The sequence below is a fragment of the Cupressus sempervirens genome, chromosome 5 (genome assembly GCF_028749045.1).
Source record: "Cupressus sempervirens isolate cs-2001-9-10 chromosome 5, ASM2874904v1, whole genome shotgun sequence".
Taxonomy (NCBI): domain Eukaryota; kingdom Viridiplantae; phylum Streptophyta; class Pinopsida; order Cupressales; family Cupressaceae; genus Cupressus; species Cupressus sempervirens.
Window position 1 is genome coordinate 919,369,196 of NC_143122.1, and position 27,082 is coordinate 919,396,277.

Genomic DNA, 27,082 nt, shown 5'->3' on the forward strand with positions numbered 1-27,082 from the left:
AAGAAATTCTTAACTTCTATGTGTTTTCTAGGAAATGCCGAATCATAAAATCAGTTAGTTATCTAAAGAGAACAAACTAACGAGGTATTTAACATTTTGTAGAAACAACTCCACATATATGCTATCCACCGTCTTGTGCACCATGCCCGCCTGCCTTCATAAAGACTGAAATGGAATATCAAACGAGAAGCCCATGTATTTCACAATTAGTTTGTACTTGGTTAGAATATCGACAAGGATTTCCACCAAGAATTATACGTTGCTTGATATCAAAAAGAGTTTTCTTGGGCTCTGATCTCTACGTCCATGAAGAGCTCGATGAAACCTGCGGGCCATCGAAGGTCCATCCCGACTAACGAATTGGCAGGTCCTAATCTTGTAAGATAATAATGAAGAGAGAAGCCTATGTGTTCGTTCCTATCTCGAAATGGAATCGGCTGAACAATTGCTATAGCCTTCTTCCTATGAAAGGCACTACAAAATATAATTGCTAACAAATTATCCTCAGAGACCCTCTAAATCACATATTAGGATGGCTAAATTCATTCACCCTACACGGGCCTTCCTTTTCTTAACTTGTGTTGCTCTTTTCCTATTATCATCGCATGCAGGAAACGTTACTTTTAGCTTCCCTCCTCTAACAGGTATAGAAAGGAAAAATGATGCCACATATCAAGAGAGTAATCAAAGAGCCCTGCAGCTTACACGAAATGAAGCATCAGCGAACCTTAAGAACAGTTCTGGCTGGGCGTATTATACTGACCGTATTATGGAATAGGTCTACTAGGGCTCTGGCCAATTTTTCAACTTACTTTCAATTCAATATTGATCTCAACAATGAAATATACGATAATCATGGAGATGGACTTGCGCTCTTCATGGCACCATTCGAGCTGGAACCACCAAAGGACGCTTATGGTGGATTTCTTGGCTTGTTTAATGAGGAAAGCTTTAAACAATCATCTTATCAGATGGTTGCTATGGAGTTTGATACATACAACAACGATTGCGATCCTGATGACAATCATGTTGAGATCGACGTCAATAGCATTTTCTCGAAGTTCATTTTTCCGCTCAATACATCCAATCTATTTAATCGCTCTACACACCAAAATCTCACAAATGCGACATGGGATGCCTGGGTCGATTATGACGGTATAGAAAATGTTCTGCACTTCTTTCTCTGGTATAATTCTTCTAAACCCAAAATCCCTCTATTTAACCACACAATAGATCTGAGCAAATGTCTACCAGAGTACATCAAGATTGGCTTCTCGGCTGCCATTGGAGAGTACACAGAGACACACACCGTAAAAGTTTGGAATTTTACTTCTGAATATTCGTGGGAAGTCGGACCTCCTGGTGAATTACTTAGAAATGGCAATGCAAACAGATTTTCTGTGAAAGTTTATTTGGTATGCGTGTTCTTCGTTGTTGTGGTCCTATGTGGCTTCATAGTTGGTCGCTGGTGGCAGTATTTCAGAAAAAGGGGAAGAGAAGGTAAGGCTAGCGAAGAGAGAGATCCAGAGCTGGACGAATGCTGTTCTCATGGCTCCCGAAGCTTTTCCTATGCCGAGCTCAGTGCCGCGACAGGAAATTTCTGCGAGAAAGAAAAGCTTGGACAAGGCGGCTTCGGCAGCGTTTACAAAGGAATCCTGCCCGGCACCGGGGAGGCGCTGGCTGTGAAAAGAATAGTTCAAGGATCGAGACAAGGAAGAAAGGAGTATGTCTCCGAAGTTCAAACAATCAGCAGGTTGAGACACCGTAATCTTGTGCGGCTTTTAGGATGGTGCCACGAAAAGGGAGAGTTACTTCTGGTCTACGAGTACTTGCCAAATGGGAGTCTGGATAAAGACATTTTTGGGGAAGAGGAAGATACGCTGGATTGGAGCCGAAGATATAGTATCGCCTGTGACATTGCCTCTGCTCTTGTTTATCTCCACGAAGAGTGGGACCAGCGTGTCGTTCATCGAGACGTGAAGGCAAGCAACGTAATGTTGGATTCTGATTTCAATGCAAAGTTTGGTGATTTTGGTTTGGCGAGACTGATGGAACGTGACCAGGAGGCTTCCCATAGGACCATGGTGGCGGGCACGTGGGGTTATGTTGCTCCCGAGTGCTACATAACAGGGAAAACCAGTCCAGAACCTGACGTGTACAGCTTTGGGGCGGTTACACTAGAAATTGCCTGCGGAAGGCGGCCGATTGATCACAGCCTTGAAGAACACAATTGTTTCCCTTTTCTTGTCAACATCTATTGCATACTGGACCTTCTGATGTACGGACCACTTTCATTCATAGATAGCATTCCTGACAAATATAACACATCTGTGGCATTTTTCAAGCTATCCAATTGTTGTCGAAACTGCATTTGGGATCTATAGAAATTATCCTTAAGAAATACAGTTGGGTTTTGTATATTTTCTCTGGTGCCTTGTCCACCTAAATTTATCCTATTTTTGCTTGTAGGATGAGGTGTTTCAGGATCAGGAACACGCTCTGTTGTTCTTGAATTTTCATTCTGGTGACTCATTTCCACAAATACAGGTAATGCTTGATTGTACCTCTCACTTGATTCAAAATCAACTTCATGTCTCCCTTGTGTTTCAAAATGAGATACTTCATCGAATGTTCATTCACGAGTAATTCTATCCCTATTTTGTAATTCCAATTCTTGTATTAGCAATCCTGCCCTTCTTTTAGCATAATTTAGTCGTCGGACTTCATTTTTCCTTCTTCTTTCTTCTTCTCTTTCAGCTTGTGTCATTTTTTCTTGTCATCGTCCACGATATTCTCTTTGGTATTCTCTCTGATATGCTCTTTGTTGCTCAATTTGGTATTGTCTTCTTTCTTCATCCGATTGGAAATTCATACATGATTTATTCATTTCTATGAAATAAATTTGTAACCAAACATTGAAAAAATAGTAGATTTAGTAAATTATTTTTTATAAAATTGGTTTAAAATATCACATTAATTTAGTGGCATTGCACTTTAGATAAGATAGATATTTATTCATTTCTAATTAATAGTTTAACAATTCACAAATACATATAGGAGGAACTTTTTTGTGTAGATAAGATCTACAAATAAACTAAATACCAAATAGTCTTGTATGTATAATACTAAATTTATTTAAGACAAAGGAAAAATAACATACGTTCATCAAAATTGATAAGTCGAACAGACAAATTAATAAAAAAAAATTGATAATGTCAAATAATATGACTCCTAGATTTCATTATAGTGATGCAAAAACATGTGGAATTCATCAATGACGAAAAGGTTATTTTCGCCATCCATGTGCTCTTCATCATAGCAGATGTCTTTCATAAATTCAAAGAACCCAAATGATTTCTTCCATGCGTCATGAATTTCCTTTGTATATTGTCCCATCTGCAAGATTTGAGAATCTTGGACACCTCTAACATGAAAGCTCGCATTATGAATTTCATCTGTAATTTTTTTACAAGACTCAAAAATGATTGTTCCTAATCTAGCCAAATAAGTTTGAACAATTTGGCTTCATTGCACCAAGTCATTTGGAAGAAGTGGGCTTGTGATAGTGTTCTCAGAATTATTTTGTTGAGCATCCATAGTTAATTTTTTTCTGATATCTATAATGTAAGGATTAAAAATGGTCAGTATCAAAATGACAAGAATTAAGCTATGCATATATAGCAATAAATTAGTATTTGAAAGAGAAGAAGATTTGTTTGATTCTTTCTTATTGACATAATTGTACGCATTTAATTTCTTTTAACAAAAAACTTATATGTTCTTAATATTATTTATATAATGTTCTAATCTTTGATTTAAAAATTTAATAGTAAAACCTAACTTCAAATATTAAGGAGAAAATAGATAACATTTCATGAAATATTGTTTTTTATTTTCTTCATATTTTGATAGACATTAAAATTGAGATTTATAAGTAGAATAAAATTTATAAAAATTAAAAGACATTCTTAAATATAAAATTTAAATTTCCTGATGCATCATTTCATTTAAATGTCTATTAATCTTTCAGACTTAGTTGATAGATCTAATTGAACTTTTCTAATCTATTTTAATATAAGGTTGAAATTTATAAATTTGAGAAAATTTGAACAAAATGTTAGAGATTATATCAAGGGCTAGGACCTACTTCTTACATACATCACAAGACAAGGTAGATACCATGTAGTTTCTATTCTAACAAAGTTTTTAGGTATTATTTTTTCATAAATTTTGTTCTTTAAAAATACATAACTAAATGATACCTATAATTTTAAACTTTCTTTTAGTATCACGCAATAAAAATTTATTTTCCCATAAGTCTATTCTCAAAAGATGCATAACAACAATACAATAATATTGATCAATCAATATAACATGAAAAATAGTATAATCTAAAATTTTATATATTAAAAAGTATCTATCTATTAAAAAGATTACTACTCATTAATAAAAATCAATGTATCATGCATTATAAATATATAAATTAATTATAAGTGTACATGTGTATCTATGTGTATTTATCTAAACTTGGATGTTTGACAAACTATATAATGGATTGGTTTCATATCAATTTTCTATTTCTTAAAAAAACAACTCCTATTTTTATTAAAGAGTTTCCTTAAAGTATTAGATTTAAATTGTTTCATGATGTATAATGAGCTTATTTAAATTATTCGACTACTATTTAATATCATGATAGTAGTTGATAAAACCTATAATAGTATAATTAGCTAATCTCAAATCCATCTACTTTAATTTAATAGTACAATAATAGTTCATAGGACCTATAGCATATAATTAGTTGATTAAAAATTATTCTACTTTTGTTGAAAATCTTAATAACAGTTTGTAGGAGCTATAATTGATATAAATCTCATCTACTTTTATTTAACATCATGATAATAGTTCACATGACCCATACTATATAATTAGTTGATCTAAAATCTATCAACTACTCTTCAACATGATGATGATAGTTGATAGAATGGAACACTTATATAAAGATTTAAAATCTAACAAGATCAAATCTAAAAACAACGTTGAACCCACCTACTACTACATTTTTTATTCTTGTTAAAATATTTTGAATATTAATTTAACTAAATCATAATTTTATACTAATATATTTCTCGAGAAAAAATTATTTATTTAAATAAATTTTAAAAATTGTAAAACATATAATTATAAAAAATTGCAAACAATTATTATTATTAATTCACATAGTAAATAAATCTAAACAAATTTAAAAGTTTTTCTAATATCAATAATTTGATAGCATATCTGAATTTTAACAATATAACATGAAAAATAGTATAATCTAAAATTTTATATATTAAAATTGATCTATCTATTAAAAAGATTACTACTCATTAATAAAAATTAAAAAATGAAACATATAATTATAAAAATTGCAAACAATTACCATTATAATTGTTATTTTAAAATAGTTGTGTAATGTTATTTTAATAATAGATAGAGGAATATAATCATTGATTCAAATAATCTAATGAAGAAGTCAGATTAATTAATACTATAATATCTAAATTCTAAAAATCTAATGTTTTGAATGAAGAGAAAGAAATAGAAAGAAATCTGCAATTGAGTAGAATTTCTAATATAACAAAGTTTCAACGAAAATTTAAGGAAACTATGCAGATTTCAAAATAGGAAAAAACTACACAATAAAAGTTTCTAAAATGGAAGAAATACAAATCTACAATGTTTCTAATTGAGAACAATTTCTATTCTATCAAGGTTTCTAAGAAAAATTAAGGAAATTATAGAGCTTTGAAAATAAGAAAAAACAACACAATAAAAGTTTCAAAAATAGAAGAAATCAAAACACATAAACATACATACTCAGAATAATGATCCTGTTGCTCAATCTAATGTTGAATAGAAATCATAACATTGATCCTGTTACTCAATCCAATGTTGAATAGAAATCAGAATATCGATCCTGTTGTTCAATACAATGTTGAATAAAAAAGAAAATAGGCTCTTACCATATATAATGTTGATGTGTGATGGTTCAACTTCAAAGAATTGAAAACATGTAACGTGTAAAAATGGAGCATAAGGCAAGACATTTGGTTTTCTTGTCATAACAGATTATTGGCTTTCTTCTTGCTCGAGTGAATGACGAAGAAATATATTTAGAAATGTCTAAATGTGTCTTCACACTGTTAGCAATAAACTGTTGTTTGATGACGACCCGACTGGACCTGATGTTTGTAATTACGGACTCACAGGACGCGTGTTTAGTGTTTGGAAATATCGAAGCGTTCAAACCAAAAATACATTGTGGTTAATGAGGGAATGGGAAGCATCAGTGTTAAGCATTGCTGGTCAAGTCCGAATGGAATTTCAATAAAGGACACGGTATAACTGTTCAACTACCTGTCAATTTTTTTCAAAATGTTAGATTGTTTACAACAAAATGTGCTCCCATTGTAGAAGCCTCTCGACTTAATTAACGCCACTTAGAGAAAACAAACTGACGAGGCATTAAAATACTATACAAAAAAATGGATGTCTATGATATCCGGCATTTGTGGACCATGCCTATTTGCCTCGAAAAAGATTGAACTCATGGAATATCACACCAAGAATCCCTGAGAGTTTCAACCTGTTCGATGTTTTTCGTTTGTGATGGCCAAAGGAATTCCACGACAAATTCTGTAGCAGATGACATCAAAAATATTTCTCTTGCATGCTCTTCATATCTCAACCAAGGCCTTGATGGAACCTACGTGTCGTCGAGGTTTCATCATCACCAACAATTTCCTAAGTCTATCGGTAAAAAAAAATAATGAAACTTAATGCAACGCGGAGAGGCCTATATGTTTGTTGGTATGTCAAAATGTAATCAGCCGACCAATTGCATTAAGAAATGCTCAACTTCTATTTGTGTTTTTAGGGAATGCCAAATCACAAAATCAGTAAGTAAAATAGAGACAACAAACTAACAAGGAATTTAACGTTTTATAAAAATGACTCGACTTATATGCTAACCACCATCTTCTACACCATGCCTGTTTGCCTTCAAAAAGACTAAAATGTAATATCAAACAAGAAGTCCATGAATTTCAATGTCAGTTTTGTACTTTGTTAGAATATCCACGAGGATTTCCACTAAGAATGCCATATTGCTTGATATTGAAAACACTTTCCCATCTGGTGTCCCAAGATTACAATTTGGCAAGATGAGTGGAATATTATTTGGGAGGGTTTAAAGATATTTAGTCAAATGTTGCGAATTGAGCAATATCGGGTGAAATTTTATATTATATCATATAAGGATGAGGTGCTTAGTATTATATGTGTATCATATGTGTTTTAAATGTTAAAAGAGTAAACAAGATTAGCATTAAAATATCAAGAGCACCATATTGGTCTAGAGTATTCTCTCTTCCATGCGAGATATCCAAATACAAATAACAAAGAGTGATTGTCATTGTATCACACCTTTTAAGCTGTATGATGAATTCTAGATGATGCACTCCACATTGGATGGTTAATGTTCAACTCCATGATGTTCCAACTAGGTAGTGAATCCTCCATCGGTCATTGCATATACCTATGCACTTAATCAACTCTTCTAATACATTCATCCTTACTCTATTATTAAAAATCTAAAATCTTTCTCTAGCTCACAAATATGATACAGTGTAATACATTTGAAAAGATGAGAAATTTTTTAATGGAGAAATCACAATATATATAAACTTGCTTGCCACCAAAAAAAATACCCTATATATCATTGAACCTGTAGACACTGAGACAGACAATAACAGAAAAAAGAGTTTAAATAAATGGAAAACTACAACATCGTGTAATAGTTATCCTGATGGTTGAATAATTTTGGAGTGGCATGAAAGAAATAGCCACCACAAATAGATTAACAAAATCTTCAGTTTTGAAATTTAAATAATAGAAACCAATGACTTAAGAATTCTAATCATAGAAAAACTAATGCAATCACCTCTCCTTTATCATAAAATCTAAAGACTGCACTACAAAATGGGGGAAATCTTACCAGATTTAAGCTCTACTACTGTAGATATCCTTAACAAACCTAATATTTGTACAACTTAACACATAATCTCAATGTGGAAGGGGGCAAAAACCTTGCACAAATTTATCTACAAAATTGTATTTCAATAATCTGTCAAAAACTCACAAATTTGATGACAACAAAAAATTACAGAGAACTTTTGATAGTGACCCCAAAAGGAAAAACAAATATCAAATCAATTTTCACTTTTGTTTGCAAGTAAATTAAAAATCATCGTAGACTCTAGAATAGATCCAAAAGGTCTACAACAATTCACGAGAAATTTAGGAACAATCCAGAACTATAAATGGAAAGGCATTCACCCACGACAGTTGTAACTATAGTATTAAATTTCATATTTAAAAAGTATTAATTAATCTTACGTTGTCCTTGCATTTTAGTTGTCTATTTTATCGTTCCCGTCCACTCTAGCCTGGGCAATAAAAAAAACATTACAATGTGTTAATAATTTTAAACTGCCATTTGTTCATTGGTTGGAATAGTTTTCTTTTAAAATTCTTAATAGATAAAATATAAAACCCCTAGCAAAATGCATATGTACTAATGAGAAAATAAGAATAATTAATAAAAATGAAATTAAAAATATGTATGCACTACATACTATAGGATAAATTTTATTGATGTGTGATATTGCTATCAAGATTTAATTGTGTAGTTTTTGAGTCAAACTTATTGACCCATGTTTCATGAGTAGTGATTCAACATGAATCCATTCCTCATTAGAATAAATATAATTCTTGGTTTCTGAAATTAATAACTCTGCATATTGTAGGAAAAACTATTCTACTATCTTTTTGATTGAGGTTTTTGGTGTTTCACTTTTAATTTTTCTTAGTATATTATTTGGTAACCATGCCACTTTCTTATAGTTTTTCAAACCCATTGAGCTAAATAAAAAATAAATTAAATCGATGTAAATTCTCTCAACTCCTTAGATTTTTTGTATTTTTGCATGGCTCTAGTAATGATTTACTCTACAAAGAAATCCCTATATATCTTACGCCAAAACTTGCAATCCATCAAGTAGTCTCTTGAAGTGTAAATAAATGCTCATATGATGATAATATTTTTGAAATCAATGCAATATATTTTGTCGCTCATTTTAGCATTTGACAAGATATATACATGCTTAGGTCTTTGCATGGATTTTGATTTGGAATTGCTTAAGATTTGTTTTTTAATTTTTTTTTCCTAGTATACAACATCAAAATATTTACAAACATGGAAAATTTTGAGTCTATTATAATTTGATTTTGTGCATTTTGCCAATAAATATTTTCCAACATCAATCGTCTATCAAAAATTTTTGCATGCATGTTGACATTTTCTCAACTCACTCAATGAGTACATTTTTGTTTTCAGATTCATAATTTCTCACATTTTGGGGCCCTATTCTTACAATGGTAAGGGATGAAAGTAGCATTGGGGACCTTAAATTACAAATGGAACAACAAACAAACTAAAAAATAGGTTTCCTCTTGTCTTATATTGCCTTAAAATAAAATTAAAAATAGATTTTCATTTGTCATTAAATGATTAATTTTTTTAAAATTGTTTATTCGTAAATTATTTCTAATTATTGATAATTTTGGTAATTTGGATAAATAAATGTAGATAATTTGAATAATCCTTAGAGGACTTAGATTAGTCTGGTTTAAATTAAATATTTATGTCCTAAGCTAAATGAGTAAAGATATAATAATTGAGCTTGTATGTTTGACAAAGATATAACTCTGTTATTGGCATGGGCTTTTGAGTGTTGTAGCTGGTAGACATCAATGGAGTTGTTCTTTTCTCAACTGATACGTTTTATGAAATCATTGCATATAGAGCATGACACTGGAACTATTATACTGCTACATCCTAAGCTAAATGAATAAAGATATAATAATTTAGTCTAAGACATTCAAAGTAAAGGTGTAGGTGGGAGCTTGTATGTTTGACAAAGATATAACTCTGCTATTGCCATGGGCTTCTGAGTGTTGTAGGTGGTAGAGATCAATGGAGCTATCCTTTTATTAATTGATATGTTTTATGAAATCATTACATATAGAGCATGACACTATTAGAACTATTATACTGTTGCCAGCTTATGAATATGTTTTTGCTACTATTCTTGATTTCCTCTTCATGCCCTCTTGACTCCACATGTCATAGACAGGCTTGTTTCTCTTCACAAGAGTGCACATATACTTACAAGTCAAGAATGATAAATACTTCTATTGTCTGAGACTGTAAAGCTTAACACATAGAAAATAATATTTATTTACAATATGTGTAATTCTAGTTTCTATGATATTACAATTTCCATCAGAGGTCCTACTGATTCCATTTGTCCTTCCTCATTAATACAACTAAATTGGTATGCCCCTAAGCTTCCATTAACATTTGCAAGAATCATGCGATCGTGAACAACACTATAGCCATGATTGTTGAACAAGACTGTAGTTTCATCCCTAGTGTTCTGCAGCATGAACCTTTCCTATTCCAAGAGGCTCATTTGTCCTTCCATCATGGTAAATTTTTAGTAGCTTCATGAATGCAAGCTATATTATATTCTATTATATTATATTACATTTGAAACCATGTATTAAAGTTTACAATTAAAACAAGTTTAAGTTCCATCTAATTTGTTTCAACATCTATGTGATGAGCATGCAATCTTGAGTGCAAGATGTAAAGCTACCAAAGCCTATCACTATCTATCCACATGAAAGTCTCAAGTCATCATCAATGTTCCTACTCATTCAATCAGTCTGCCTTCCTCCCTTCTTGTATCTCTTATTTGTAAAACCTTAGACTATTATTTTTCGTTATTTTAAAAGGTGCTAGCTCAATGGATGAGCCCTTGCATTACAAGCAAGGGATGGTGGTTCAAATCCATCATGCCTTAACATGAATTAATTAATTACATTGCAATATATATATATAGAACTTATTATTTTCATACCATCTTTTCTCTAACTATTTTCAAGAAGAAAATAAGCGAGATTAAAGATGTTTCTATAAAGAAAATACTAAAATCATCTCTAAGACACAATAATAGTTTTGTTCCTTACTGTCTCTCTAAGACAATAGTCTAAGACACTCACTTAAAGACAATACTTAAGACAATACACAACTTTTTTTGTCTCCATTTACAACAATTTACTCAAAAATTATCTCAAATATTATCTTAAAACCCCCCTTCATGTTGTAGTGATCACCCAATGTCCTAATCTTTAAAAAAAAGATTCATCTTCTATTTTGATCAAAAGAGAGGGACCTCAGCTCCTTTAAGTGCTCTTGTTTTCTAGGAAATTTTGGATCATAATATTAGAGAAAACAAACTCACAATGTTATACAAAAAATTGGACATTTATTATATCTGGCATTATGTGGGCCATGCCTATTCGCCTTGAAAAGACTAAACTTGCGGAAAATTGCAACAAGAACCGCCGAGAATTTCAACGTATTCAATGTGTTTCTTTAGTAATGCCCAAAGGCATTCCACAAAAAATTCCGTCGCGTATGACATCGAAAATATTTCTCTTGCGCGCTCTTCATGATATGTCAGCGTCAACGAAGACCTCGATGCATTTCGTCGAAGTTTCATCGTGACTAGAAATTTCCCAGGGCTTATCCGTCACAAAACAATAATGAAATTTAACGCAACATGGAGAGGCCTATCTGTTCGTTGGTAGGCCAAAATGGAATCATCCGACCAACTACAAGAAATGCTTAACTTCTATGTGTTTTCTAGGAAATGTCGAATCATAAAATCAATTAGTTATCTAGAGAGAACAAACTAATGAGGCATTTAACATTTTGTAGAAACAACTCCACTTATATGCTATCCACTGTCTTGTGCACCATGCTCGCTTGCCTTCATAAAGACTAAAATGGAATATCAAATGAGAAGCCCATGTATTTCACAATTAGTTTCTACTTTGTTACAATATCCACAAGAATTTCCACCAATAATTATACGTTGCTTGATATTATTGCATATAGAGCATGACATTATTGGAACTATTACACTGTTTCCAGCCTATGAATATGTTTTTGCTACTATTCTTGATTTCCTCTTCATGCCCTCTCTACTCCACATGTAATATACAGGCTTGTTTCTCTTCAAAAGAGTGCACATATACTTACAAGTCAAGCATGTTAAATACTCCTATTGTCTGAGACTATAAAGCTTAACACATAGAAAATAATATTTATTTACAATATGTGTAATTCTAGTTTCTATGATATTAAAATTTCCATCAGAAGTCCTACTGATTCCATTTGTCCTTCCTCATTAATACAACTAAATTGGTATGCCCCTAAGCTTCCATTAACATTTGCAAGAACCATGCGATCTTGAACAACACTATAGCCATGATTGTTGTCAAGTCTTCCCTCATTTTACATGTTATCACAAGTACCTACAAGTAAAATTTCATCCAATTTAAAGTTCAATGCTGTATGCATTATCTTCAATTCCATTCCTAGACTTCTTAAGATGTCCTTATGATGCACCTGCATCATAACTTCATGAATCATTTCTACATTTGATGTTTTTTCCATGCTTAATGTCCAATTTTTTTAATAATTTGAATCATTGTGCTAAGATGGGAGCCCTAATTTTGTAAAAAAGTAGGCTCCATCAAGATCAAAAAAAACTTTTAAAGTAATAGCATAGAAGAAACTAAAGAAAAGAAAAGAATTATTGAAAGTAAAAGGATCCTGGCAACCTGTGCAAAGGAGAAGAAAATACATGTCAATTGAATTACAAGAACTTAATCATTGATAATGAGGACAGTTTTTCCATAGAAAGTCAAATTATGATATTGCTAAGAGGGTTTTACAATATAATCATTTGTTAATAAAGAAGGCAAATTTTAAATTCTAGAAAAACTGAGAAAGATTTAAGTTAGAGGCCTTTCCTTATAGATGATCATATTATGATTTATGATGAATCCATAAAGGCTAGATTTCTTTTCTTCTCTTAATATATATCGATAGAGAAATCTAGAAACCCCTTGGATCCATGTATTTGGGATCCCATTAGAGGAAAAAATAGGAGATAGAATAGTAGCCCATATGGTTGCTCGATATGCTGGAAAGATCATGCTCTTTCGTAGGAAACTCGTGTCCAAAGGTTTCAAAAGAATGTGTAAAACATTTAATGTTCTTTTACATAAAAAAATGCATTTTATGGTCCTAAAACAACTTAATAGGTCATTTTTGATATTTACTTATTTTCTTTTTGCTTATTTGTATGACAGTTAAACACAGTAGGTTGATTGTATGTTATCATTGGCTGGCCCATCTTGTCCATAGTTAGAGAAGCTTATTTTATTGTTGTGAATCCACTGCATGTTGTGTAGGGGGAATGATAATGTCAAAATTGTTGGTAGGCCAAAATGGAATCATCCGACCAACTGCAAGAAATGCTTAACTTCTATGTGTTTTCTAGGAAATGCCAAATAATAAAATTAGTTAGTTATCTAGAGAGAAAAAACTAACGAGGAATTTAACAATTTGTAGAAACAACTCGACTTATATGCTATCCACCGTCTTGTGCACCATGCCCGCCTGCCTTCATAAAGACTGAAATGGAATATCAAACGAGAAGCCCATGTATTTTACAATTAGTTTTTACTTCGTTAGAATATCCACAAGGATTTCCACCAAGAATTATACGTTGCTTGATATCAAAAAGAGTTTTCTTGGGCTCTGATCCCTACGTCCACGAAGAGCTCGATGAAATCTGCGGGCCATCCAAGGTCCATCCGCACTAACCAATCGGCAGGTCCTAATCCTAATCCCATACAACCATGGTGGCGGGCACGCGGGGGTATGTTGCTCTAGAGTGCTACATAATAGGGAAAACCAGTCCAGAAGCTGACGTGTACAGATTTTGAGCGGTTACACTAGAAATTGCCTGTGGAAGGCGGCCGATTGATCATAGCCTTGAAGAACACAATTGTTTCCCTGTTCTTGTCAACATCTATTGCATACTGGACCTTCTCATGTATGGACCACTTTCATTCATAGATAGCATTCCTGACAAATATAACACATCTGTGGCATTTTCAAGCTATCCAGTTGTTTTCGAAACTTCATTTGAGATCTATAGAAATTATCCTTAAGAAATATAGTTGGGTTTTGTATATTTTCTCTGTTGCCTTATCCGCCTAAATTTATCCTATTTTGGCTTGTAGGATGAGGTGTTTCAGGAACACGCTCTGTTGTTCTTGAATTTTCATTCTGGTGACTCATTTCCACAAATACAGGTAATGCTTGATTGTACCTCTCACTTGATTCAAAATCAACTTCATGTCTCCCTTGTGTTTAAAAATGAGATATTTCATTGGATGTTCGTTGACAAGTAATTCTATCCCTATTTTGTAATTCCAATTCTTTTATTAGCAATCCTACCCTTCTTCTAGCATAATTTAGTCGTCGGACTTCATTTTTCCTTCTTCTTTCTTCTTCTCTTTCAGCTTGTGTCATTTGTTCTTGTCGTCGTCTGCGATACTCTCTCTGGTATTCTCTCTGGTATGCTCTTTGTTGCTCCATTTGGTATTGTCTTCTTTCTTGATCCGATTGGAAATTCATACTTGATTTATAAATTTGTAACCAAACATTAAAAAAATAGTAGATTTAGTAAATTATTTTTTATAAAATTTGTTTAAAATATCACATTAATTTAGTGGCATTGTACTTTAGATAAGATAGATATTTATTCATTTCTAATTAATAGTTTAACAATTCACAAATACATATAGGAGGAACTTTTTTGTGTAGATAAGATCTACAAATATACTAAATACCAAATAGTCTTGTATGCATAATACTAAATTTATTTACGACAAAGGAAAAATGACATACGTTCATCAAAATTGATAAGTCGAACAAACAAATTAATAAAAAAAAATGATAATGTCAAATAATATGACTCCTAGATTCCATTATAGTGATGCAAAAACATGTGGAATTCATCAGTGAGGAAAAGGTTATTTTCGCCATCCATGTGCTCTTCATCATAGCAGATGTCTTTCATAAATTCAAAGAACCCAAATGATTTCTTCCATACATCATGAATTTCCTTTGTATATTGTCCCATCTAAAAGATTTGAGAATCTTGGACACCTCGAACATGAAAGCTCGCATTATGAATTTCATCTGTAATTTTTTTACAAGACTCAGAAATGATTGTTCCCAATCTATCCAAATAAGTTTGAACAATTTGGCTTGATTGCACCAAGTCATTTGGAAGAAGTGAGCTTGTGATAGTGTTCTCAGAATTATTTTGTTGAGCATCCATAGTTAATTTTTCTCTGATATCTATAATGTAAGGATAAAAAATGGTCAATATCAAAATGACAAGAATTAAGCTATGCATATATAGCAATAAATTGGTATTTGAAAGAGAAGAAGATTTGTTTGATTTTTTCTTATTGACATAATTCTACGCATTTAATTTCTTTTAACAAAAAACTTATATCTTCTTAATATTACTTATATAATTTTCTAATCTTTGATTTAAAAATTTAATAGTAAAACCTAAATTCAAATATTAAGGAGAAAATAGATAACATTTCATGAAACTTTGTTTTTTATTTTCTTCATATTTTGATAAACGTTAAAATTGAGATTTATAAGTAGAATAAAATTTATAAAAATTAAAAGACATTCTTAAATATAAAATTTAAATTTCCTGATGCATCATTTCATTTAAATGTGTATTAATCTTTCAGACTTAGTTGATAGATCTAATTGAACTTTTCTAATCTATTTTAATATAAGATTGAAATTTATAAATTATAGAAAATTTGAACCAAATGTTAGAGATTATATCAAGGCCTAAGACCTACTTCTTACATACATCACAAGACAAGGTAGAGACCATGTAGTTTCTTACCTACATCATGAACTTCATGAATCATTTCTAAATTTGATGTTTTCTCCATGCTTAATGTCCAAATTTTGTTATAATTTGAATCATTGTGCTAAGATGGGAGCTCTAATTTTGTAAAAGTGTAGGCTCCATCAAGATCAACAAAAGCTTTTAAAGTGATAGCATAGAAGAAACTAAAGAAAAGAAATGAATTCTTGTAAATAAAAGGATCCTAGCAACCTGTGCAAAGGAGAAGCAAATACATGTCAATTGAATTACAAGAACGTAATCATTGATAATGAGGACAATTTTTCCATAGAAAGTCAAATTATGATATTGCTAAGAGGGTTTTACAATATAATCATTTCTTAATAAAGAAGGAAAATTTTAAATTCTAGAAAAACTGAGAAAGATTTAAGTTAGAGGCCTTTCCTTATAGATGATCATATTATGATTTATGATGAATCCATAAAGGCTAGATTTCTTTTCTTCTCTTAATATATATCGATAGAGAAATATAGAAACCCCTTGGATCCATGTATTTGGGGTCCCATTAGAGGAAAAAATGGGAGATAGAATAGTAGCCCATATGGTTGCTCCATATGCTAGAAAAACCATGCTCTTTTGTAGGAAACTCGTGTCCAAAGGCTTCAAAAGAATGTGTAACACATTTAATGTTATTTTACATTAAAAAATGCATTTTATGGTCCTAAAACAACTTAATAGGTCATTTCTGATATGTACTTATGTTCTTCTTGCTTATTTGTATGACAATTAAACACAGTAGGCTGATTGTATGTTATCATTGGCTGGCCCATCTTGTCCATAGTTAGAGAAGCTTATTTTATTGTTGTGAATCCACTGTGTTTTGTGTAGGGGGAATGATAACAAAACCAAGTAGAAAGAAAGATCTACTTTATATTATGCTCTTAGTCAAATATCTATTTTAAAAATTGGCATAGATATGCTATTTTAGAAGTTTGGACATCTTAAAGTGACACAAAAAATTTTTAAGATGAGGTAGAAAAGACATCAATTGCTAAGAAAGATTTGGAGAATCAGCATAGAATGCTTGGATCAATGTATTGCCCAAAAAAGCATGACACAAGAGATTATATCAGGGCCTAGGACCTACTTCTTACATACATCACAAGACAAGGTAGAGGCCATGTAGTTTCTATTCTAACATAGTTTTTAAGAATTTTTTTTTCATAAATTTTGTTCTTTAAAAATACATAGCTAAATGATACCTATAATTTTAAACTTTCTTTTATTATCAAGCAATAAAAAATTATTTTCCCATATGTCTATTCTCAAAAGATGCATAAAAACAATACAATAATATTGATCAATCAATATAACATGAAAAATAGTATAATATAAAATTTTATATATTAAGAATGATCTATCTATTAAAAAGATTACTACTCATTAATAAAAATTAATGTATCATGCATTATAAATATATAAATTAATTATAATTGTACATGTGTATCTATGTTTATTTATCTAAACTTGGATGTTTGATAAACTATATAATGGATTGGTTTCAAATCAATTTTCTATTTCTTAAAAAAACAACTCCTATTTTTATTAAAGAGTTTCCTTAAAGTATAAGATTTAAATTGCTTCATGATGTATAATGAGCTTATCTAAATTATTCTACTACTATTTAATATCATGATATTAGTTGATAAAACCTATAATAGTACAATTAGCTAATCTCAAATCCATCTACTTTTATTTAGTTGTACAATAATAGTTCATAGGACCTATAGCATATAATTAGTTGATTCAAAATTCTTCTACTTTTGTTGAAAATCTTAATAATAGTTTGTAGGAGCTATAATTGATATAAATCTCATCTACTTTTATTTAACATCATGATAATAGTTCACATGACCCATACTATATAATTAGTTGATCTAAAATCTATCTACTACTCTTCAACATGATGATGATAGTTCATAGATTGCAACACTTATATAAAGATATAAAATCTTACAAGATCAAATCTAAAAACAACGTTGAACCCATCTACTACTACATTTTTTATTCTTGTTAAAATATTTTGAATATTAATTTTACTAAATCATAATTTTATACTAATACATTTCTCGAGAAAAAATTATTTATTTAAATAAATTTTAAAAATTGTTAAACATATAATTTGACATAGATCCTTGATTCTTGATTTTTCCTTCCAACGGCTTCCATTAATCATTTTGATTAAGATAGTCTTCCATTTGCATCTTCCATAACTGAAAGTTCTACCCTTAAACCTATCAACCCTTAGCTTACCCTTGTCTTCCATCACTCCCACTCAACCGTGAGACTTTCCTACATAGGATAAGTGAAAAACAACCTAACTTTGATACCACTTGTTAGGATTAAACCTTAGATAGAAATAACAATTACATGCAAATATAACCAATAATAGAAAATAATAGATCACATCGAAAAGAACACAAGACAAAAAGATTTAAAGTGGTGCACTCAATCCCTGGGCTATGTCCACCAAATAGAAAGTTTGATATTATTACAATCTAGTGATTACAACTTGATTATAATCTGTAATCCCTTAAAATTCAATACTACCACAAGAACCAATTTTGCATCACCACAATGAAATAATCCCTAACCCTAGGCCCTTTTATACAAGTATTTTTATGCCACTTTAAGGTTACAATATGTCCACCATATGTTAGCCATACATCAACCACAACGTTTGCCACAACCCAATTTGTTTTTTCTAGGTGCTACCCCAAACCCCAAAGAATTTATTAAGTATGTCTAGTACTTCCTTGATCATTCACCACAAACTAACAAGATCAACCCTTACAAAGATTACAAAATTTTCCTTTATAGTTCAGGCATAACTAAGATATTTCTAATCATGTTACTCCACAACTACTATCTTAAATGCTCAGAGAATAATCATAGAGTTCTAGAAAAAAATTGATCTTGACATAGATTCAAATATAATGAAATCTAATATTTTTCCAAAACAAAGCCTTGAGAAGATAGAATAACACCATTAATTCACTCTAACCAAGTAGATGGATAAAACTAGAGGTGGTGGAGTGTTTTCCTTCATTCACTAGGCATGACATTCATTGGAGAGTGGTTGGAATCGATTATGAAGATTGGATCATGCAAGAAAACATTTCTTCCTCATAGTTGGCTCGATAAACTAAAACAGTCAATAGGTCAACTAAATCTTGCAACCAAGATGGGCCACGTGGGCCAATAGTCTTATTTCTTTTTGCCACCCCACAAATTCTCCACTCATTTGAGCATATCACTTTTAACTAACCGCACCACCCTCAAACTTAACCATGGTAGTCAATGAAAAGTGTCAACCCAATTGCCAATGTTAACTACAATGGTACCTCCTCCAACCCACAAAGACATTTAACCTTCAGGCACTTCCCTGCAATGTCTAAAGTTTTAGCAATTCCATGATGCAAGAAAGCACTAATCATCGATCTATGAAACATCGATGATCGATGAAATTTTTTGTCATTACTATGCCTACCCCATTAATACTTTTAGGCCCACAAACTACTCAACATCCACCTTAGGAAAACCTGGCATCTAATTGGCCCCACTTTTAGTGCTAGCAGCCAACAAAGAAGGACATACCCACCAATCCATATGTCACAATATCACTTGCTTGCATTGTCAAAAAGTCTAACAAAAGATAGAATGTGAGAAAGTGATTGCCAATAGAAACTTAGTCATATTCCAACTCATATTAGCATATAATCATGGTAAAAAAGGTGACCTGCAAGAAATGAGACCTATATAGCACATGGTAGAGAGGTACATTCTTGCTTTATGTAAAAGTCATTCACATTGAAGAAGCAGGGAAGTGCCCGCTGTAGATCTGTGCAATATTTGATGGTGTGCAAAATTGTAGGAGCCCCGAAAGAAAACTAAACAAGATATGAAAATATTAAAAGCCCCCAATTTAATTATTTCATATTTCCATGGTATTCAAATATTTAAAAAGAATGGAAAGTGGTCGTTTATCATTTAAATTCAAATAGGGTGATTTTGGTAGAAAGGCAAATTTGGCCAATAGTTAATTCAGAATTTGGATTCATACTGATAAAAAAGACAAACTAATAATATAGAATTAAAAATTGGAAAGTGTGTGATATCGAGAGCATTGGGGAACACATTTGGCTTGCATAAAAGATTGTTTTAGATAAAGGTAAAAATAGGTTTTGAAGGGGACCTAAAACCCTTAACAAGAAAACAAAAGATAAACCATTAAGTTCCACCAAGTTTTACAAGGACTTGAAACCTACCATTTTAAAAGATTCAAATTCAATTTTTACAAGGACCTAAAATCACAAGATAAAATAAAAAAATAAGACCAAGTTTTAAAAGGACCTAGAACCTAGTTTTAAAATAACAAAACTAGATTAAAAACCTAAAAAATTGACTAGAAACTAGAACAACTACCAAGATAGAGACCAAAAACCAAAAACATAGAAAAACTGCTATTATAGTTCTTTGATCATTTGGACCACCTCTTTTCTAGCCTCCATAGTACTTTGGATGGTATTAACTATAGATCTCACGATGCCCTCAGCTACTTTTTTCCTAGAGCTCTATCTGGTTCATTTACATGGACCACCCAGAGATATGATTTCTTCATTAGTTCTCTTCCCTAAGCTAGCAGCAGCTACACAAATGCCAGAAGTAACCTACTCCATATTATTACAACTTTCTTTGATCGATAACTAGAGCTTGTTTTCATATTCCTTTAGTTTGTCTGGTATATTACCAACCTGAATTGCCAACTGGATGGTCTTTATGCAATTAGTTTCTTGGTTCTGCTCCATTGTTGTGACTTTTCTTTTCAAGTTCATTAATTTGTTATACACCTAGGAGTCAGTTTGAAGGGAAGAATCTACCTTTAAGTTTGTAGTATGTAGGAAAGAAAGCCTTGTATCTCTACCAGCATAATCATCCTTATCATCCCCCATATCTTCCTTACCCATAGACTCATTCTTCTCATTCCTTATGTCTTCCTTCACATTTTCAGCATTCTTATTAAAGAGTTCCTCCTTTCCCTTCTCCATTACTTCTTCTTCATCCCTCACTCCTAGCGATTGTTCACTCTGATTGGTATCCTCTTCACTAGCATTACTCGACACAGTATTTTTATCATTGCTTTCATCTATCTCCTCCTTACCAAATTCACCCTTGCCACCAGGGTAACCTTCCAAATTCGAGCTAAAATCTCCCACATCTCTATTCTCCTCCTTATCCACTAACCCCTTCCTCTCCTTTACTATTCCTAGAGTAGGTTTCACTCAAAGAGCCCTTCTTTTTCTCAGAAGGAGGGGAAGACACAATAGCCTTATTCTTACAATAATTCTCAATCAGTAAAATTAATCCTTCATGAAAAATCAAGTGGGTTTCTTCTTTTCTATGAGCTTGGAGACTATGGAGCAAAGAAAATCTCAAATAAAAAGGAAATGAGATTCTATCTTTGTGCCTAAAATGGTTTAGAAACACAAAATGAAATTTATGAACATGTTTAGCTCTACCATCTAAGGTAAAGTACTCATGAATGCATGAAAGCACATCCCGCTAGATAACCTTAATTTGGCCCTGTTTGTAAAAATCACCATTCTTTTCCTCCTCATCCATTTTCAAGAAATTCTTAAACGTTGCATTTTTTTATCCATCTAAGAAGATAGAAATGCAATGTCACATGAAATATTGTATCAAAATGTTACATCTTGTATGGGTTTTGGTGGTATTTTCAAATGGAAAAATATCTGAAATAATTTTTGTTTTAATGTTTGTGCTCTTCACACATTGACGAAGACCTCGATGTGACCTAATTTCCATCAAAGGCCCTTCAAAAATAACAAATCCCACAGTCGAAGACACTGTAAAATAGGCCATCAGCCTATACCTACTCTACTTTTATTTTGCTTCATTGTTTCATTAATTTTATTCACACATTCAACAAGTGTTAGCTTTAACTTCCCTCCTATGATAGCTATTGAAAGAGAACACAATGTTGAATACAAAGAGAATAATCAAGGAGGCATGCAATAGCTATTGGAGATATGAAACTCAACCATTTTTCATTATTCCCTCCAAGAGACTCTATCTCTTAAATTCTTCTACTGACATTCAAGAGTCTCCCTTGGAGCTCTTTTATATATTGTATTCGCTGTAACTTCTGGATGTATTTTTGGATTAGATAATATATTCTCTTGTTTAGTGTGGACATAGGCTTTATTGTTTGAACCATAATAAATCTATGTACTCTACTTTTGCATTATCATTTATGCATTTTATTGCTTTTCTAACTTTTACAATTGGTATCAGAGCAAGGTATTGCTATTTAGAATTTAGGGTTGAAATTCTAGGATCTTGGAGGAGGTCAAAGTGTAGAAATTTATAGGAAAAATTTTTGGCCTATGGAAGGTGCAAATGGAGTCACTATTAATTAAGCAAGATCTGGCACTTGCTTTAGAGGGGAAATGGAAGCAACTAGACATGATGTCTAATGAGGATTCAGAAAAAATGGACAAGAAGGCAAGAGCAACAATTCTTCTTTCACTATTTGAAAATGTGCTCCTTAATGTTGCAACAAAAACAACAACAAAGGTAGTTTGGGACAAGCTAAGAACTACTTATGTAATGGTGTTTGTTGCAAAGAAGGTTTTCATCATGAAGAAACTCTATAGTCTCAAAATGAAGGATGGTGGTAATATAGCAAATCATCTCAATGAGCTTAATACTGTAATCAGTTAAGAAAACTTGGTGGGCATGCCATGAAGTGATGAAAACAAAGCTATCTTATTGTTATGTTCTCTTCCATCCAGTTGGAATGGAGTTGTAACAGCCATAAGCACATCGCTTCCCAATAAGAAAAAGTTATTTTTTGATGAAGTTGCAGCTACTCTTCTCGGTGAAGACATGAGAAGAAAGAGTGATGTTCCCTCATCTGGTGAAGCCTCAACAACAGTAAGAATTGACAATAGAGGAAGGAGTCATGAAAGATGTAGAAACTCCAACAATAGAGGAAGATTGAAGTTTGCAAAAGGGACAGATTTGAAAGAAAGCAAAGGGGATTGTTGGTTTTGTGGCAAACCATGCCACTCAAAGAAAAATTGTCATGCTTTAAAAAGGGCACAAGATAAGGTGTGGGATAGTCAAGCTAACACTGCTTATGAGAAGTATGAACCAAGGATTTTAGTTCTTGCTGCAAGTGATACTATTTCAAAATCATGGGTACTTGATTCCAGGGAATCCTTTCATGATTTCTTATGCACGAAGTTGTTCAAAAATTATAATGAAGCTGAATTTGGGAAATTTTATTTCGGTGACAATAATGCTTGTGACATTATTGAGAAAAGTGATATTTTATTACCATCACATGGAGGAGGGTAATGGCTTTTAAAAGATTTTCAAAATGTTCCAAAATTGAAGAGAAATCTAATTTCCATTTCTCAACTTCATACTCAAGGCTATCATACATTCTTCAATCCCAATACATGGAGGATAACAAAGGGATCTTTGATAGTTGCAAAAGGAGATAAAGTTGGGAGTTTATATATTCTAGAAAGTAATAGTGAAGTGGGAGCTACTATGACAATGGTGGACATAACTCAGAGCTTTGGCATCAAAGGCTTGGGCACATCAATCAGAAAGGACTCAATGTAATGTTAAAAAGAAATCAACTGCTAGGGCTGAAATCTATTGACATAGAATTCTATGAACATTGTCTCTATGGCAAACAGAGGTGAGTCAACTTCTTGCAGACTAGTAGTGAGAAGAAGGGCACACCCTTGGAGCTTGTTCACACAGATGTCTTTGGACCCATTGAGGCAACCTCTTTTGGTAGAGCTAATTATTTCATTACTTTTCTAGATGATTGTACAAGGAAATTTTGGATTTATACGCTCTCTAGGAAATTAGAAGTTTTCTCTAAATTTCAAGTTTTTAAAGGCCTCGTTGGAAAGTAAAGTAGACACAAGATTAAGTGTCTAAAAAGTAATAATGGAGGAGAATTTTGCTCCTCATAATTTTATTCTTTTTATGCAAATAATGGTATCCATCAAATCAAGGTTGTTCCATTTACTCCGCAAGAAAATGGAGCATCAAAAAGGTTAAATAGAACAATTCTTGAGAGAGCTCAATGTATGCTCTCTAATGCCAGCTTGAGTAAGGAATTTTTGGCTAAGGCATGCAACATAGTGGTGTATCTCATTAATCAGAGTCCCTCATCATGATTGGACTTTGGAATTCCAAAGGAGGAATGGTTAGGCAAAAGAATTTCATATTCTCACATCCGGGTGTGAAGTATTTTTCCATGTGCCAAAAGAAAAAAGAACCAAGTTGGATTTTAAATCATAGCGGAGTATCTTCATGGGCTATGGTGAGGATCAATATGGGTTTCATATTTGGGATCACAAAGAGAAGGAAATCATCAGGAGCAGAGATTTTGTCTTCAATGAGAAGACATTTCTAGGTTGGCAGCTATAATCAACATTAGAGGAAGAATTTGTGCCCACAATTATTTTGAAAAAAAATGACTCAAAGACATATACTAGTGGAAGTCAATAGTTCATTTCTCCTGCAACTTTATTTTCACAAATCTCTGTTACATCTAATTCAAGTGAAAAAGATATTAGAGATGGCACTGAACATCTATTTTTCCTAATAAACATGATGACTACACACCAAATGTGGTGTTTCCAAGCACTTCAAACTCTTCATATGCTGGTCTAACAATAGATACTGCTGTAATAAATAATAACAGAAGTTGAGGGGGTTATGTCCCCCCCTTCACATGTGGACTTTTCTTCCCCATGTGGAGACAATGTGCCAGTAGTTGTAGTAGCTACTTTGCCTCCCTCAACTGCTATTCAACCAGCAATTGCAAAGCCATTTGATAGCTCTTAACCCATGTTGATAAACATCTAGAACATGCGGAAAGGAGCTATAGTTAGCAATTTAGAGGGAAATAACTCTAATTCAAGTGCACTCCATAGGAATGAGGAAAATACTAATCCTCAAAATTCTAAAATTGCTCAAGGACTCAGAAGATCATCTCGATAGAGAAAACTTTCAGCAAAGTTCTCTAATTATGAGTTGTTAGTTGCAAAGGAGGCAGAACTGTCCTTACTAGTGTTTGATCAATTAGAGCCTACAAATTACAAAGCTGCTTATATAACTTCAGATTCACAAAAATGGCTAGATGCCATGAGGGAGGAAATGGATTTTTTGATAACAAATTAGAGTTGGGATTTGGTGCCTTTACCACCTAATAGGCAATCTCTAAAGAACAAATGGGTGTATTAAACAAAGGAAGAAGATGGCGGCAAGGTTTGTTATAAGGCCAGATTAGTGGTCAAAAGATATGGATAACTATAGGGCATCGACTTCAATGAGATCTTCTCCCTGGTATTCAAGATGATTACTATTAGAGCCATTCTAGGCTTGGTTGCTACATGGGATCTTGAGCTGGAGCAGTTGGATGTCAAGACTGCATTCCTACATGGTGATGTAGATGAAGAACTTTATATGATGCAACTAGAAGACTTTGTAAAAAAAGGAAAGGAGCATCTTTATTGCAGATTGAAGAGAAGCTTGTATGGACTAAAGTGGGCCCCAAGGCAATGGTACAAGAAATTTGATAAGTTTATGGTTGAGCACAAGTTCATATGCTTAGAGGCTGATCCATGTGTTTATTATAAACAATTGCTCATAGGTGAATTTATAATTCTTTTACTATATGTGGATGATATGCTAGTTGCCAAAACTAGTATGAAGATTGTTCATGAGTTGAATAAGCATTTGGCAAGAAGATTTGTAATGAAAGATTTGGGGGCAGCTAAGAGGATACTTGGGATGACCATTTCATGGGATAGATCCACAAGGAAACTTTTGTTATCTCAAAAGCAATACATTGAGAAGGTATTGGACAAATTTGGCATGCTAAATGCCAAACCAATTTGTGTCCCTCTAGCATCTCATTTTTGTTTGACTACTAAAATGTGTCCCACAACACACGAGGATACAAAATTCATGAAGGCAATCCCTTATACTTCAGCGGTTGGTAGCATTATGTATGCTATGATTTCTATACGTCTAGATATTGCTCATGCAGTGGGAGTAGTTAGCTAGTTTATGAGTAATCTTGGCAAGCCTCATTGGGAGGTAGTTAAATGGATTCTCCGGTATCTTAAAGACACCTCTACTTTCTCTTTATGTTTTGGAACAGATAAGCCAGCATTTCAAGGGTTCGTAGATTCAGATCTTGGTGGTGATTTAGACAAGTGGAGATCTACCTCAGGTTATGCTTTCACATTTGTTGGTGCAGCGATCAATTGGGGCTCTAGATTGCAACATTTAGTCGCTCAATCATCTGCTGAAGCTGAATACATGGCTCTCTCCGAGGGGGCCAAAGAGATGGTATGGTTGCAGATTTTGTAAAAAGAATTGTGTTTGCAACAATAAAATTTTAACCTTTTCTATGACAACAATAGTGCTATATTCATGAGCAAGCATCATACATCTTAGCGATGCTCGAAGCACATTGACTTGTGTTATCATTACATTTAGCATGTGGTTAAAGAAGGAAAACTTCAAGTCATCAAGATTGACACAAAATTAAATCCAGTTGATGCCCTCATGAAGGTTGTAACACGGGAGAAGTTTGAGTTTTGCCAAGCTTCTCTCAGCTTTTCTCACGAAGGTTGTAACACAGGAGAAGTTTGAGTTTTGCCAAGCTTCTCTCAATATTTCTAGCATGTGATAGCAAGGTTTAGAGTAGGGGAATAGCTTGTTACAGCAGTGGTTGGATTGTTGGGGATATGAAGCTCAGCCATTTTTCATTATTCCCTCCAAGAGACTCTGTCTCTTCAATTCTTCTGCTGACATTCAAGAGTCTCCCTTGAAGCTCTTTTATATATTCTATTCGCTGTAACTTGTGGATGTACTTCTGGATTAAATAATATATTCTCCTGCTCAATGTGGATGTAGGATTTATTGGCCGAACCACGATAAATCTATGTACTCTATTTTTTCATTCTTGTTTGCGCATTTTATTGGTTTTCTAACTTTTACAGTAGCTTACCAAAAATGAA

At 32.7% G+C, this 27,082-nt stretch overlaps 1 pseudogene; it reads left to right on the forward strand.

The window, feature by feature from the left end:
* Positions 1-532: 532 nt before the first annotated feature.
* Positions 533-27,082, forward strand: part of LOC149558959 (L-type lectin-domain containing receptor kinase IX.1-like) — a 172,526-nt pseudogene continuing 145,976 nt past the window's right edge.